The following is a 14,248-nucleotide window of genomic DNA, read 5'->3' as shown; positions in this document are numbered from 1 at the left end:
CCACCCCTGTTCTGTTTCCATATATATTTAAAAATGTTTCATTTTAGTACAGAGAATTAATTGTCCATGTCGTCCAATCATTGATGACTACTATCACCTCATTTATCAGTTTCCTGTTTATAACATACATTTTTAACTCTCGACCTGGTCATGCTTGGAGGTAATTTCTCAGCTTCAACACAATCCTTATTTCTCCAATCCCATCAGCTCCTATAGCATCCTTTGGTCTGGGGCGTATAAGGACGACGTTCTGAGCATCCCAGTACTGAGATATCTAGCGAGATGTCCCATTATCTGGTAAAAGGCTCCAGTCTCCAATCTAGGAATTGTTGCCAGGAATAATCAGTCTAGGGCTGTTAGACCAAAGGTTGATCAAGCTTCTGTCCAATTCATCTTAAACTGTCCCTTTGTGCATGCAAAGAATATAGGAAGAGAGAGAGAGAGAGGGGTGTTTGCAAAGCACCCAGAAGTCGTAACGATAGCAATACAACAGCAATTGTTAACAATATTTAGGTTTGTGTTTGCAATCAGTTAGTGCAGCAGCTGATAGTAGGTGGCACAGCTAGAGTGGCAGCTTTTGGATCTTTACTGATCCTCATACTCGATTGGAGAAATATACTGTCACGCCTCTTTAATCCAACCAGGGACATCAGATCTAGCTGTCCCTACCCACATGCCAAGTCAAGCTCAGCTATAAAAGTACGTAGATAGACTCCTTGGTCACAGGGTTTAGTGCTCAGAAACAATCTTAACTCGTTGATGTAGAGCACAAACAAACCAACCTCTTTTGGGGAAAGTGCCCTCTTTTGACAATCCTTTGGTACCTACCATGTTGTGTCATGATTTTGTTTTCCTTCTGCGAGATGGTTGCCAGGTGGTATGGTCAACAATTGTGTACAGTCATGGGTTTAACTGGATAAAGGCAAGTTTGTAGCTGTTTTCTGAAGAGGAAATGATCAGTTGTAGTTTATAGTGCTAACAACTGTTCCAGAGTGAGAAAACATGAGTATCAAATCTTCTGCCTCCTAACCTCACCTTTCCAAAAGCGACTGCTTCAAGGAGGCAGCAGGGTGTGAGCATAAGTTACGACTAGGGAAGATTGTTCCAGAAGGAGGAGACTCGAGTAACCAGTCTTCTGCCTCCCTGCATCCCTTTCCTGAAAGCAACTGGTTCAAGGAGATAGACTGTGAGTGTAGGTTTTGAACAGTATGAAAATGTTTACACTTCTAACCGAGGAACTTATCGCCAGGATCATCGAAGTCTCTGTGTACCACTCAGAGATCCTTAAGTACAGTACCCTTACGTACTGTCTGTAGAAGGTGACCAGCCAGGCTGCAGCATTTTGTAGCCTCTTTAAGTTACATGTTTGTATATTTTGTAAAACCTATGGTTTAACCCTAAGTCGCTTAGGGTAACCCAGATGTGGACCCCATCCTCACTGTCCTTAGAGAGGGTTGGCTTCACCTCACTGAGGGGGCAGAAGATGCATGAAACACATGTCTGGAGGTGCTGATGTGCACTTTTGCCAGAGGAGTATTGGCTAGCAGTTCGGTGTGTCAATTTGGCCAGGATCAGACTGATAGGCAAATTGATGTGCCTACTCTGTGAAGGGTGCAGTAAACTACAACCTCCTGAGTGAGTACCTTCCCCCCAGAACAGGCTGTTTGGCTATGCTCATTCTTTTTAGAATGCCTGCCACACTTTTATATACTTTTTGTGGAGATATACTGGAAGGCCTGGATTTTGTGCTTCGGGTATAGAAAAGCAATTATTGGCCCAAACAAGGACAAAGCACTTATACAACAGCAACCTGAGGTTCGAAAGACAGTTTTAAAATGAGAACTTCCAGTTTACACACCTTTGTGACTTTTAAATTGCATTGGCCCATGGATGCAGGCCAGGTATTTAAAGGCTTGTCAATAGCCAGGGAGGCTCAGGGGCAACGCGTTCAGCTCGGAAGCAAGACGATACAGAGCAACACAGGTTCAATCCCCGTGTCCACGCTTAGAAACCTCTGGGTACTAAACACGTTATAAATAACCAATTACAATTACAATATCAAGCGATACCATCATAACTTCTGCTATGGAGGCTTCCAGCCTTTGTTTATTGGCTGCCATTCAAGAATCAATGTTAATCATGTTAAGGGGGAAAGTTGTTTTTTTTTCACGGATAAGTGGGAAACCTCTGGAGCAACATCTGAGTATCATCAGCATAGTTGAGTGTAAACTATAATATTCTAGGTTTCATTGATGGAATGGTATTTATCAATTAAAAAATAAATGGGAAATTGCTGGTCACTTTGAAATGCTGCAGGAAATCCTTCTAAAGATGGAGCAGGATGAGGGAATTGTGGCTCTCTGTTTTCTGTCTCTCGAAAGCAACTCACTCCATGTAAATGTTGAGTTGGCCACTCCAAGCTCTTTCATCCTACTACTATTTCAATACGTCACTGCAGGTCACAACTCAACCACCATCTCAGTCAAAATGGAACAAACTAGATACTGAGTGTGGACCAGTAATCACAACCTTGGAGGTTATCTGAAATTGGCACTTTTTCGAATCTGATGCACTTAACATAGATTAGACCGCTTAGCTTCCCACTCAGCAAAAGTTATTAACTACTTTCAAGTGGCATTACTTCTGTGATAAAGAACATCTATAGTACATTTGTGGGGTGTTGCTTAAATGTTTGCTAATGTGGGCTCCATGAGCTAGCAAGATACTGTAATTTGAGCCTTTGACTATCAACTTATGAAAAGCCCCTCTGGAGGCCCAGTAGCCTCTAGATGAAAGGCAGTATTCAACGTCCTCTTCCTATTATAAGAGCAGCAGTGGAGACTGCATAATTAGGCAGACACAGGGAATCTGAAATGTACTCAGGATGGGGTATTTCCTTGGAGCACTAAACTAAAGCCCAATTAGATATACCAGGGGATTGCTCAGACCTATTGTAGATACAACGTTGGACAACCGCATGCATAAAGAAATAAACCTAAGTATTGTATAATTTCAGTATTCTATGTAGCACTAGTGTAAATAGTCATTTTTGGAGAAATGGTGGCTATGAGCCCCTAAACCTGAATGTCTTGCTCACCTAAAGACTAACCCAAGATATTCACCTGGTAGAGACTCGGAAGGTCCTTTCTCAACCTGAAATTTACAAAAGATACCCATGTGTTAACTTTCCACTTAGTCTAGCGGTTAGTCTTGAAAACCAGTTAATTAACCCTCTATTACAATGGCAAAGAGACCTAAGGACCGATTTACAAAGTCTGTGCTGTAGGAAGTTGGTGTTCCTTTCGCCCCATTTAATCCTGCTAATTATTTAATCGCGCCTCTTCCCCCCACTGTGATTTTTTTGCAAGTCTTTGTGATGTGATTGCCATTTTGGCTGATCAGGTCCCAGTCTGGTCTACAGTGTGGCATTGTTAATTAGGGTGGTGATCTCCCACAGAGAGCCTGCTGTATGGCATCTCTCTGGGGAGATGATGCTTTTGGTCACGGTGGTGTTGGATGTCTACATATCAGAAGGATAGAGTGCTCTCAGCACAAGGACAATGACTATGTTCCGAGGTCCACCTTCACATTCATGCAGCAAAAGTCTATGCCGTGCATGCCATTGCTTCCAGCTTTCTTTAGAAGGGTATTTCAGATGGAGGTCCACTGTAATGTACTCTGTATTACATGTACTTTGAGAAGATGCTTTCTCAGTAAGCCTCCTAGTGTGGGCCAGGGTATCCCCCTGACAGAATGTCCACAACTGCAACCCACCTGGCAGGAACTCTACGTCTGGACTTCTCACACGTGTCACCTTGGTTAAGCCATCTACAATTTACAGGGATGCTTCCCAGCGGTATATGCATGACTAGGAACTCCACATTTTCAATCAAGGCAAGGCTGCACGACGGAGTGCAGGCATAGGCAAATTACACTCCTCTCCACATTTCTGCTCATGGGGAAGATCCTGTGTCTGCATCCCCTACACCACCAGGCACCCACAGGGAAACCATTGGGGTGGCTGAAAATGGCCTCAGTAATGATGTTCCCGTGGGTGCAGCTTCATGCATTGAGATATGCGAGATCTCCAGGGGAACATTGCACAATGATGATGGTTTCATTTCCAGCAGAATCCTCTTGAATGTCTTCTCAGGTGGTCTTCCAGGAGTGTATCCATATGCCCCTAGTTAGTATTCAGGCATGGTGACCCACTACCCGTAAACAGGAAAATCAGTGCACACAGGAAGAAATGATGGAAAGTGAGTGAGATGTCGGTGACCATGGCAACCTCCATTTGCAGTGGACCGCTAGGACAAGCAACAGTTTCAGCAGTGTAGACCTGTTGCAACAGTTATTTGCAGTTCCACATTTGCCTAATTTTAGGCTTATTCTGAAGACAGTGCCAAATGTGTGCTTCATAAATATTGCACTTTCTAATCCCCATGCAAACAATCTTAGTATTTAGGAGTACATGCATGTATGTAAATCCAAACCTTTAACACATTTTAAAAGCAGCTTTTTGTGAAAAGTAGGTTGAATAGTTACTAAAAGATATGATGTCACACACATTTGGGTTAGGCATATGCCTGCAACCACCACACCTCCTTAATATGGTTATGGATGAAAGGCATCATTAAAAATGCAAGTTCCTATTATATTATATTATATTATAATAGGATTCCGGAACTGTCGGCACTATGGATGGCAGCTTAAGTGCTGATATCCTGCACCTGTGGAGATATAACTTCCTAATGATGGCTGAGACTCCCTGTTCCACTGAAACCACCCAACCTGCTAAGAGACAAAAGGAAAAAGGTGACAGTGGCAGAATAGATGACAAACTGCTTGAGTTGCTCACCCAAGTAACTGCAGACATTGCTGATATCAGGGCAAGAATGATAAGCGCTGAGGAAAAGTACCTGGGTCTACAGACTAAAGTTGTAGCTGTTGAGGATCACCTTACAACAATTGCTGAAAAACATTGCGGCTTGCTGATCAGTTGAGGCAGCTGGAGGTTCAAAATGAGAACATTTCTATCAAACTTTCAGAGCAGGAAAACGTTTCTCAGAGGAATAACGTGAGGATTGCTGGTTTTCCAGAAAATGTGGAGAGGGGCAACCCATTATGTTTTTAGAAAAAGCTCTGACCACCATGCTTAACTTGGATCCAAAGGCATCATTGGAAATAGAACGAGCGCATACATCTTTGGGCCAAAAACCAGCCATTGGCCAGAGACCCAAATATTTCATCATTACATTTCTAAGATTCCCCATCAGAGAAGTAATTCACAAGAAGGCTTGTGAAATTGGAGATCTGTTCTGGGGTGGAAACAAAATAATGATCTTTGCAGACTTAAGCAGAGATATTATGGAAAAAAGGAAATGTTTCAACACTGCAAAAGAGAAGGCAAGGATGAAGATACTCAAGTATCATATGGTGTGCCCTGCAATATTACAGATTGTGGTGGAAGGTCAAATTCATTCATTTAATGATTGTAAACATGTGGAAGCTTTAACTGATTTAGACCTGGAACCCATGGAAATCACCTTGACTTCCTCACAAAGGTCTGCACAGACAAAGAAGAAAAGATGAGCTTTTGTGAACTTTTCATTTTCTTATTTTTTAATGTTTCATGTTTAATATGGAAATATCTTTCAATTCGTTTGTTTTGTTATTTTTTATTATCCAGATTCTGTTAATTTAATGCTTCGGGCATTCTTTGAGTCTTTGTTGTGCTCCGAGGCTTTTGAAGAAAGGACCCATGCGTACGTGATTTGTACAGCTGTGCGTACGTGACTTAGCCAGTGCTTCGATCGTTCAGGCTGAGAAAGGCGGAAATGGCGGCTGGACCTGAGTAGCTCAGCGTTGCCTTCTATGTCGTTTGCGTGCAGCCTTCATGGTCTGCTTCAGTAATTTGGCGCTCTACTAAGGTGAATAGAGGGCAACGGTCAGTGCTGACTGTAAGGTGAGACTGACTCTGTTCTCTGTAATGATTATTCAGTCCGTGTGTATATGCCGGAGTGGTCTGTTGAGCACTGCATTCTCTGTACATTCTGCCCTAACGCTGTAACCATTATTTGAATTACCACTCTTGACATGTGCTGAACAGGTTGTAATTCTGTAAGTAGTTTGAAGTGGTGACTACAAGCACTTATCCCCCTGCATCTTTGTCTTCTGCTCTGACCTTTGTGATTACAAAAAGCCCTTTAACTCCTGCAACTCTTCTTACAGCCATTACCGGAAATAAAATAGCATTTGATATGAAAGTTGCAATACTGGTTGAACCTGCGTTCTTTTTGATCTTTGAGAACAGCAATTCAGTGAAAAAGGCTGGATAATGAATTGACGGGATGTTGTAAGAGACCAACTTCTGCCAATCACACAAACTTGATGAGGTTAAAATTCTCGGCTACGGTCTAGCAATGCAATGTCTCTATCCTGACCATGGTATCATATATGAATGTGGTGGGATTCACTCAGGTGCTTTACAGCTGGGTACGCATTCATATAATGATTTACAAGGGTCACACACCACTAGCACGCAAAAGCCAGAATCTTGTTTTCAATGTGAATGCCATCAGATCAATTTTTAGGCCTTCCACTCGCAACTCACTTCTCCCAATGTGACCATAATGTTACCACGTACCTGGAATTCGGCATGGCTGTAGTGATGAGCAAAGGCTTCTCTGGACTATGGACAGTACCTTCTGCACTAGGTAAGAAGGCAGGATCCACATACCTGCATAGGACAAAGTAACTTCCTCTGCCCTGGGCTATCACTGGCCAGTTAGAAGTGGATGAGAAAGTAAGGGGCTTCTATGTGGTAGGCCTGAGCTTCCTCAACACTGCCATTCACAACTCATGAAAAGGTTAGATTCCCCCTAGGGTTCTATTTTCTATTGGCGCAAGTTTTTTTTTTTCTATTTCATTTTTTACATTAAAAAAATCATTGTATTCTCCAAACAGTCCATTTATAGATGCGATCCTACATCACCAAAGTACGGGGTGCTTTTGAAGGAGGCAGATCATAAAGCTACCTGCAGGCAGTAGCAGGACAGAACGTTCGGGGGAGGCAGTCTGTCCATAGTATGAAGATTAATGTCTGGTTAACGTTCAGGTAGTTTTACAGTGGAACGTTAAGAAGAGGCGGTCCATCAAAAAGAACAAGTTACTTACCAACTGGTAACGTTCTTTTCGACTGGATGTTCCTCAAATGTATTCCTCATCTTAGATGTATTCCATCCAGCTTTAGCTGCTTCGGAAATGTTTTCTCGGAAGAGGTCGCCATGCGTCGATGTCATCGAGTCGAAGTCCCTCGAAGGCCTCCGTCGCCTGTTGGCCTCAGTTCCGTTTTTTACCAGTACGTGTTGCTTCGGAGACTCAGCGCGCCTCGAGTCGTTCTGTGATGCAGTTATTGTGAAGCGATATTTGAGATGTTGTCACGGGATGGCACTCTGTTAAGAGTGGCACAGGACACCCAGGAAGGGTTTGGGTAGTTGTGCCAGAGTAAGATGGACAGATAAGTACACGCACAGCTGAAAGTAAAAGAGAACAAAGAGTAGGCAAGTGTAGCAAGGGAATAAGGTACAGCAGATTGGATTCCCTCTTGGGGTGTATGCACATATAGGAAAAGAGTGTTCCACGGACCTTAGGAAAAACTCTAGCCTTCTGCACAGTTTGCTATAACAGAGGCCCACGCTGTTTGCTCATGGCTTGGAACAACAGCTATGGGTGTCTGTAATGCAGAAACGAGACAAGGGAAGGGGCAGAGGTTGCCTGACGGAAACCAACAGACAAGCTCTCTACAAAGGGGTCTACAAACAGTACAAGAGAAGACGCTAACAGACAAATCTAGGAAAAAGGAAGTCGATGAGCAAACTAGCAGAAGGAAATGAAGGGAAAGCCGTATAACAGGATTGGATAGGGATAAATAACAGAGGGTTGAAAACAAGGAAGAAGGCAAGGGAGCAGTAGTCAGGAAACAGGGGGACTGCAATAACTGAAAGTAAATAATGTAGGTAAACTGTTGTGGATAGCAGAGAACGGTAGGGTACAAGGTTGAGAGCTCAGAGGAGCAGGGAAGCAATGAGCTAGCCCAAAGGAGCAGGGCTATAAGGAAGAGAGCCCAGAGGGAAAGGGCTTAGGGCAGCGGAGTGAAGTAGGCTGCACGCTAGGAGCCCAGAAGGGCCGGGCAGCAAGGAGTGAGCCCAGAGGAGCAGGGCCGCTGACTGTAGAAGGCTGCAGAGGACTGTAGAGGGAAGGAGTGAGCCCTGGGGGGCAGGGCCGCTGACTGTAGAAGGATGCAGAGGACTGTAGAGGGATGCTAGGCTGAGAACCCAGCGGACAAAAGCTGTAGGTAGCAAGCAGCGGCGCGAGATCGGCTTCAAGGTAGGAAGCCCCAAGGACAAGGGCTGTTGGCAGCGGAGAGAAGCAGGCTGCGCGGCAAGGAGCCAGAAGGACTGGGCAGCAAGGAGTAAGCCCAGAGGAGCAGGGCCGCTAACTGTAGAAGGCTGCAAAGGACTGAAGAGGGCTGCTAGGCTGGAAGTCCAGCGGACAAATGCTGTAGATTGAAGGCAGCGGAGCGTGATCGGCTGCAAGGCAGGAGCCTGGAAGACAAGGGCAGAAGGTAGCAGCTGAGCGTGATCGGCTGCAAGGCAGGAGCCCGGAAGAGCAAAGGCGGAGGCTGGAAAGCAGCAGAGCGTGATCGGCTGCAATGCAGAGAGCCCGGCAGGGCACTGGATCCAAAGCAGGAGTAAGGAGGAACCACATACAAAGATCCGTAGCTCGAAGCAAAAAGGTGCTGGAAGGACTCTTAATGCAAGAGACTGAGCCCCTGCAGGCAGCAGCTTTTATACCGCCCTGCCCAGCACAGAGGCAGGCTAATTGGTTGCACCGGGATCAGCACACCTGCATACAATCTGCCTCCTCCCTCTCTGTTCCTGAGCTGGTGGAAGCAGAGCTGATCCCTAGGGCTTCTGGGGATTGTAGTTCCGATGATGACAAATAGGATTAGCCAGCAATAGATAGGTATAGCCAAGTGCATTGTGGTAAGTGTAGTTTGTTGGGAAAAATAGAAAAGCACCAAAGTCTCGCAAATGGGAAATCAGGTCCAAGAAGTGAATAGCGGTTGATCCAAGAGTTTTCCGCAGATAAATTAATAACAATTAGTCCATATTGATCGCCAATGTATGCGCCCATGGCGCAGGCATGACAGATGTCCTCGTCGTCGACCCTGACTACCCCACGTTCGGGATTCAAAAAGTGTAAATCCTGCGGTTCCAAAATGTCCATCACGGATCCGCACATAGCGTTTCTGTGGTGCCTCGGTGAAGGCCACGACATGGAGGCCTGTACGAAGTGTCAGGCAATGACGGGAAGGCCGTGTGAGAGAGGAAGGGAAAACCTACAGGTAGGTCAAAAACCTGACCGAAACGCCTCAAGCGTCGAGTCGAGGTCCCATGAGGAGAAATCTCCTCAACGCGAAAGGCAAAAGCATCGGTCTAGGTCCCGAAGTGGTTCACACCACTCTTCGTCTTTGACGAAAAAGTAAAAAAAAAAGACGCCACCAGCCCCCTTCCACCTCGTCCTTGTACCAATCTCCCAAGAGAATGAAATGCGCCACAAAACATTCTTCCTCCGAAGAATGGGAAGCATTTAGAATTAAAATGATGGAGGCTTTTGAAAAGGCTAAGCTTCGGTCCGCGCCTTCCTCGGAAGCCGGCCGGGAGCGTAACCATCCGACACTCGCGCGCCCTCGAGCCCGGGTGATCGAAGGAGAAAAGATCGGGAACCCTCCAGGACCCTGAGCGAAAAAGATCGGTCGAGTCGACCTCTTGAGGTCACCGACACACCTCGAAGGACAAACCTTCGAAGAGCGCCTCGACGCCCTCTAAGCCAGCTCCATCGATGACTACTATTTCGTCAGCGCCATCGACACCTTTGTCGGCGTCGACCCCGTAGTCCTCAGCACCAAATGTTTCAAAGGCTCCAATTCAGCCAAAAACGGTCAAAATGGCAGCAAAAGAAAAAGCTGCAAAGACTGTAAAGCCTTCAGTCTCTACTGCAACACTTCCTCCAGAAAAAATGTATAAACCTCTACCAAGGAAAGAATTTTTTTAATCCTTAACTTCTATTTTTGAAGAACAAGAGAGGTCTGAGGAGGAGGAGGGGGGAGGTTCCTTTTGGCCTAGAGTATGGCACCCCTAATGTCTCAGAATGTCTGATTTCTGAGGAAAGCAGAATGAGGGATCTGGTGGAAACCTTGCATAATGCAAGTGGAATTGACACTTCACCTGAGACAGATTTTGGCAGGCCAGAACCAGGGGAACATGCCAGTCCTTCATACAGGCAGCTGATGACAAAGGTGGTTGATTATTTAGTATGGGCTAAACCACCACCTCAGTTCATCCAAGATTATCTGACTGATATAGTGGATCATGGCCCCACCGAAGATCCAATTTTACCCTTCCATGTAGCTTTACAAAATAGGGTGGCCAAAAATTGGTAGACCCCGGACCCAATTCCTCCTGTGAATAAGTCCCACGCTTCAAAATACCGCCCTTCCAGTAGCAACCCCAGTTATCTGTCCAAACACCCTACTCCTGAGAGTCAGGTGGCCCAGGCAGCCACAGCTTCAAATAAGGTGGCGTACCCTTCCAGCCCTGCGGATAGGGACGACAAGCGTGTGGATGGTTGGGCATGCAAGGTATTTTCAGCTGGGAGTATGGCGTTAAAATCAGCCAACTCCACATGTGCCTTGGCAAAGTTTTCGTACACTCAGTGGGAGTGCATTGCAATGGCAGGGGAGCACATACAAGAAAGGAAAGTATTCATAGTCATCGTTGGAGATGGAAAGGAGGCCATGCAGGAATCCCTTGAATCTGGATTGGACACTGCAGATAGTGTTAGCAGGTCCATGGCCACTAGCACAGTGATGCGCAGATTTGCATGGTTGCGAAAGTCTGGTTTCACACCACGCGTGCAAAAACGTCTTTTGAACATGCCCTTTGATGGGTCTCACTTTTTTGACAATAAGGCTGAAGAGAGCCTTGAGAGGCTGCAGACCTCAAACGTGGCTGCCAAATCTTTAGGAGCTGCTAATGGGCAACCTCAGCCTTTTCGTGCATCAGGAAAATCTTGGAGGGGATGATACTATCGTTACTACTCCTCATATGGAAAGGTGAGGGGAATGGCCAGTCAAAGAGGCCAGAGAAAAACCCCTGGTGGTGGATGAGGAAAACGTGCAAAGCCAGCCCCAGCTGTAGCCTCTTAACCATCAGCAGCCGCAGCAACCGCCACAAAACCACTTTGAGGACTTGCATCACAAGACACCTGTGGGAGGCAGGCTGACCCAGCATCTGCAAGAATGGCGAGCCATTACTTCAGATGTTTGGGCTCTACAAATAATAGCCCAAGGTTACTGCCTCCCTTTTCTAACGCAACCTCAAAGCTGTCCACCAGGGAGACACTCTTAGAAGTTTCCAGACCCGCTCCTATAGCAGGAAGTCTTAACCCTGCTGGAGAAATGTGCTATAGAACCAGTACCTGTAGAGGAGAAGAACAAGGGATGGTACTCCCCATATTTTTTGATTCCCAAAAAGGACGGAGGACTGAGAGCCATCTTGGACTTAAGAGGCTTGAACAAGCTCCTAAGGAAGGACAAGTTCAAGATGGTCACTTTTTCTCAGATCCTTCAGGCCCTTGAGCTTCAGGATTGGTTGATGTCATTGAACCTCCAGGGTGCTTATTTTCATGTGCCAATCCATCTCAAGCACAGAAAATACCTGAGGTTCGTAGTTGGCAACTTGCACTATCAGTTTCGAGCCCCACCATTCGGGTTGACCTCCGCCCGACGGTCTTCACCAAGTTAATGGTAGTGGTGGCAGTGCACCTCAGGAGAGGGGGGATTCACGTCTACGCCTACCTGGATGATTGGTTGATCAGGGCGCGTTCTGCCGAGCAAGCACTGGATCATCTGAAAGTCACCTGCCGCTTCCTCCACAGACTGGGCTTCTCCCTCAATTTCAAGAAGTCCCAAATGACACCTTCCCAACAGCTCCAGTAAATAGGGGCTGCATTAGACACATCCTTGGGAAAGAGCTCGCCTCCCAAGTCGAGGGCTCAAGACATTCTTCAGATGGTTTCAAAATTCCAAAATGCCCAAAAAGTCCATGCCTATGACTACTTAAGGTTGCTTGGCCTCATGGCATCCTGCATTTTCCTAGTGCCAGAAGCACGCCTGAGAATGAGATCCCTTCAATGGGCTCTAAAGACTCAGTGGTCCCAATTCTCGGGTCAAATGACGGATCTTCTTCAGATTCCAAACAAGGTTCGGCAGGATCTTCTGTGGTGGACATGCACAGACAACATCCTAAAAGGAGAACATTTTTGGCAATCATGGCTGGAGATTACAGTAGGGACGGACGCCTCACTCATTGGGTGGGGGGCTCATGCCAACGATCTGTCAATCAGCGATCGTTGGTCTCCATCGGAGTCCAAACTACACATCAACATTTTAGAGCTGAGAGCAGTCAGACTAGCGCTGAAGGCTTTTCTACCATCTGTCAGGGGAAAACATGTCCTGATAATGAAGGACAACACAGTGGTCATGCATTACCTAAACAAAAGAGGAGGTGTAGGGTCACTACCTCTGTGCAGAGAGGCAATGTGGCTCTGGTATTGGGCAATTCAAGAAGGAATCTCCTTAGCAGCAGTTCATCTAGCTGTGGAGCAGAATATGACGGCGGACGCTCTGAGCAGGCAGAGTACAGTGCCCCACTAGTGGGAACTGGCTCAGGAAGTCCTTCAGGAGATCTTCACCCTTTGGGGAACCCCTCAAGTAGACTTGTTTCCGACCGGAATCAACCGGAAGTGCGAAAAGTATTGCTCAAGTGAATTTCCCCTGAGAGGAGCCCTAGGGAACTTCCCACTGCTATACGTGTTCCCTCCGATTCACGTCATTCCTCAAGTCATCAGGAGATTGAGATGATTTGGAAACCACATGATCTTAATTGCCCCAGACTGGGTCAGGAGAACGTGGTACCCGGACCTTCTAGACATGTCTATCTGCCCTCCATTACATCTTCCTCAGAGAGAGGACCTTCTCTCACAAATGGAGTGCCAGGTTCTCCATCCAGAGGACAGGACTCTCAACCTTCATGCTTGGTATCTGAAAGGCTGAGATACAAGGATTGGGACCTTCCAGATGACGACATGGAGGTGTTGCTTTCAGCAAGAAGGCCAGCAACAAAATCACTGTACCGTTGCCAATGGAAGAAGTTTTGCAACTGGTGCAGGGTAAAAAATGTTGATCCTTTTCTGTGTTCTATCCCAGAAGTGTTGTCTTTCCTCTTGTCCCTGGCACATAGAGGGCTCAATGTTGGGACCATTAAAAGTTATCTTGCAGTGCTTTCCATTTTCAAGCGCTCTTCAGAAGAATGTTCCTACTTTAAAATTCCTTTGCTAATACAATTCTTAAAGGGACTCACTGATGTGTTTCCTTCCTCTTCTTTCCAAGTCCCAGTTTGAGACCTGAATATGGTTCTAAAGTTTTTAATGTGTGCCCCTTTTGAACCCTTGCACACTTGTCCATTAAGATTAATTACGTTGAAAACTGTTTTCTTGGTTGCTTTAACATCTGCACGAAGATTGAGCAAATAGCAGGCACTATATTCTGGGCCACCCTATACTGTGTTCCACAGGGACAGAGTTGTATTGAGGGTTAAACCTTCATTCTTACCTAAAGTTGTGTCTGATTTCCATTTAAATCAGAAAATTATTCTGCCCACGTTGTATCCTCCACCTCATCCCAGTAAGGAGGCGGAAAGAGTGCACAGGCTGGACCCGAGAAGAGCTCTAGGTTTTTACATTTCTAGGCTCTCCAAGCTTAGAGTGGATAATCAACTTTTCATTGGCTACACCGGAAGGAAATTGGGTCAATCGGTGTTGAAACAAACCCTATCATGTTGGATTGTGCTTTGCATTTCAGAATGCTACAGATTGGCGGGCAAAGATCCACCGGAAGGCTTAAGGGCCCATTCTACCAGCTGCATTGCCTCTTCGACAGCCATTCAAAGAGGTGTTCCTATGAAATAAATTTGTGAAGTAGCAACTTGGTCATCGCTGCACACTTTTTCTAAATTCTATAGTCTGGATGCTTACCACTCTAAAGAGCTTGCTTTTGGTAAAGCAGTGTTATATTCAGCTGTATAATATTAAAAATCTCCTCCCTCCTCCAGAGAGCTTTCTA

At 45.8% G+C, this 14,248-nt stretch overlaps 1 protein-coding gene across 1 annotated transcript in view; it reads left to right on the top strand.

Moving 5' to 3' along the window:
• OPHN1 (oligophrenin 1) overlaps positions 1-14,248 on the top strand; it is a 733,935-nt gene that overhangs the window by 527,475 nt on the left and 192,212 nt on the right. The gene's annotated exons all lie outside the window — the stretch shown is intronic.

The sequence above is a fragment of the Ambystoma mexicanum genome, chromosome 5p (assembly GCF_040938575.1).
Source record: "Ambystoma mexicanum isolate Mex_15411 chromosome 5p, UKY_AmexF1_1, whole genome shotgun sequence".
NCBI classification, from domain to species: Eukaryota; Metazoa; Chordata; class Amphibia; order Caudata; family Ambystomatidae; genus Ambystoma; species Ambystoma mexicanum.
This window is presented reverse-complemented; position numbering and strand designations above follow the sequence as displayed.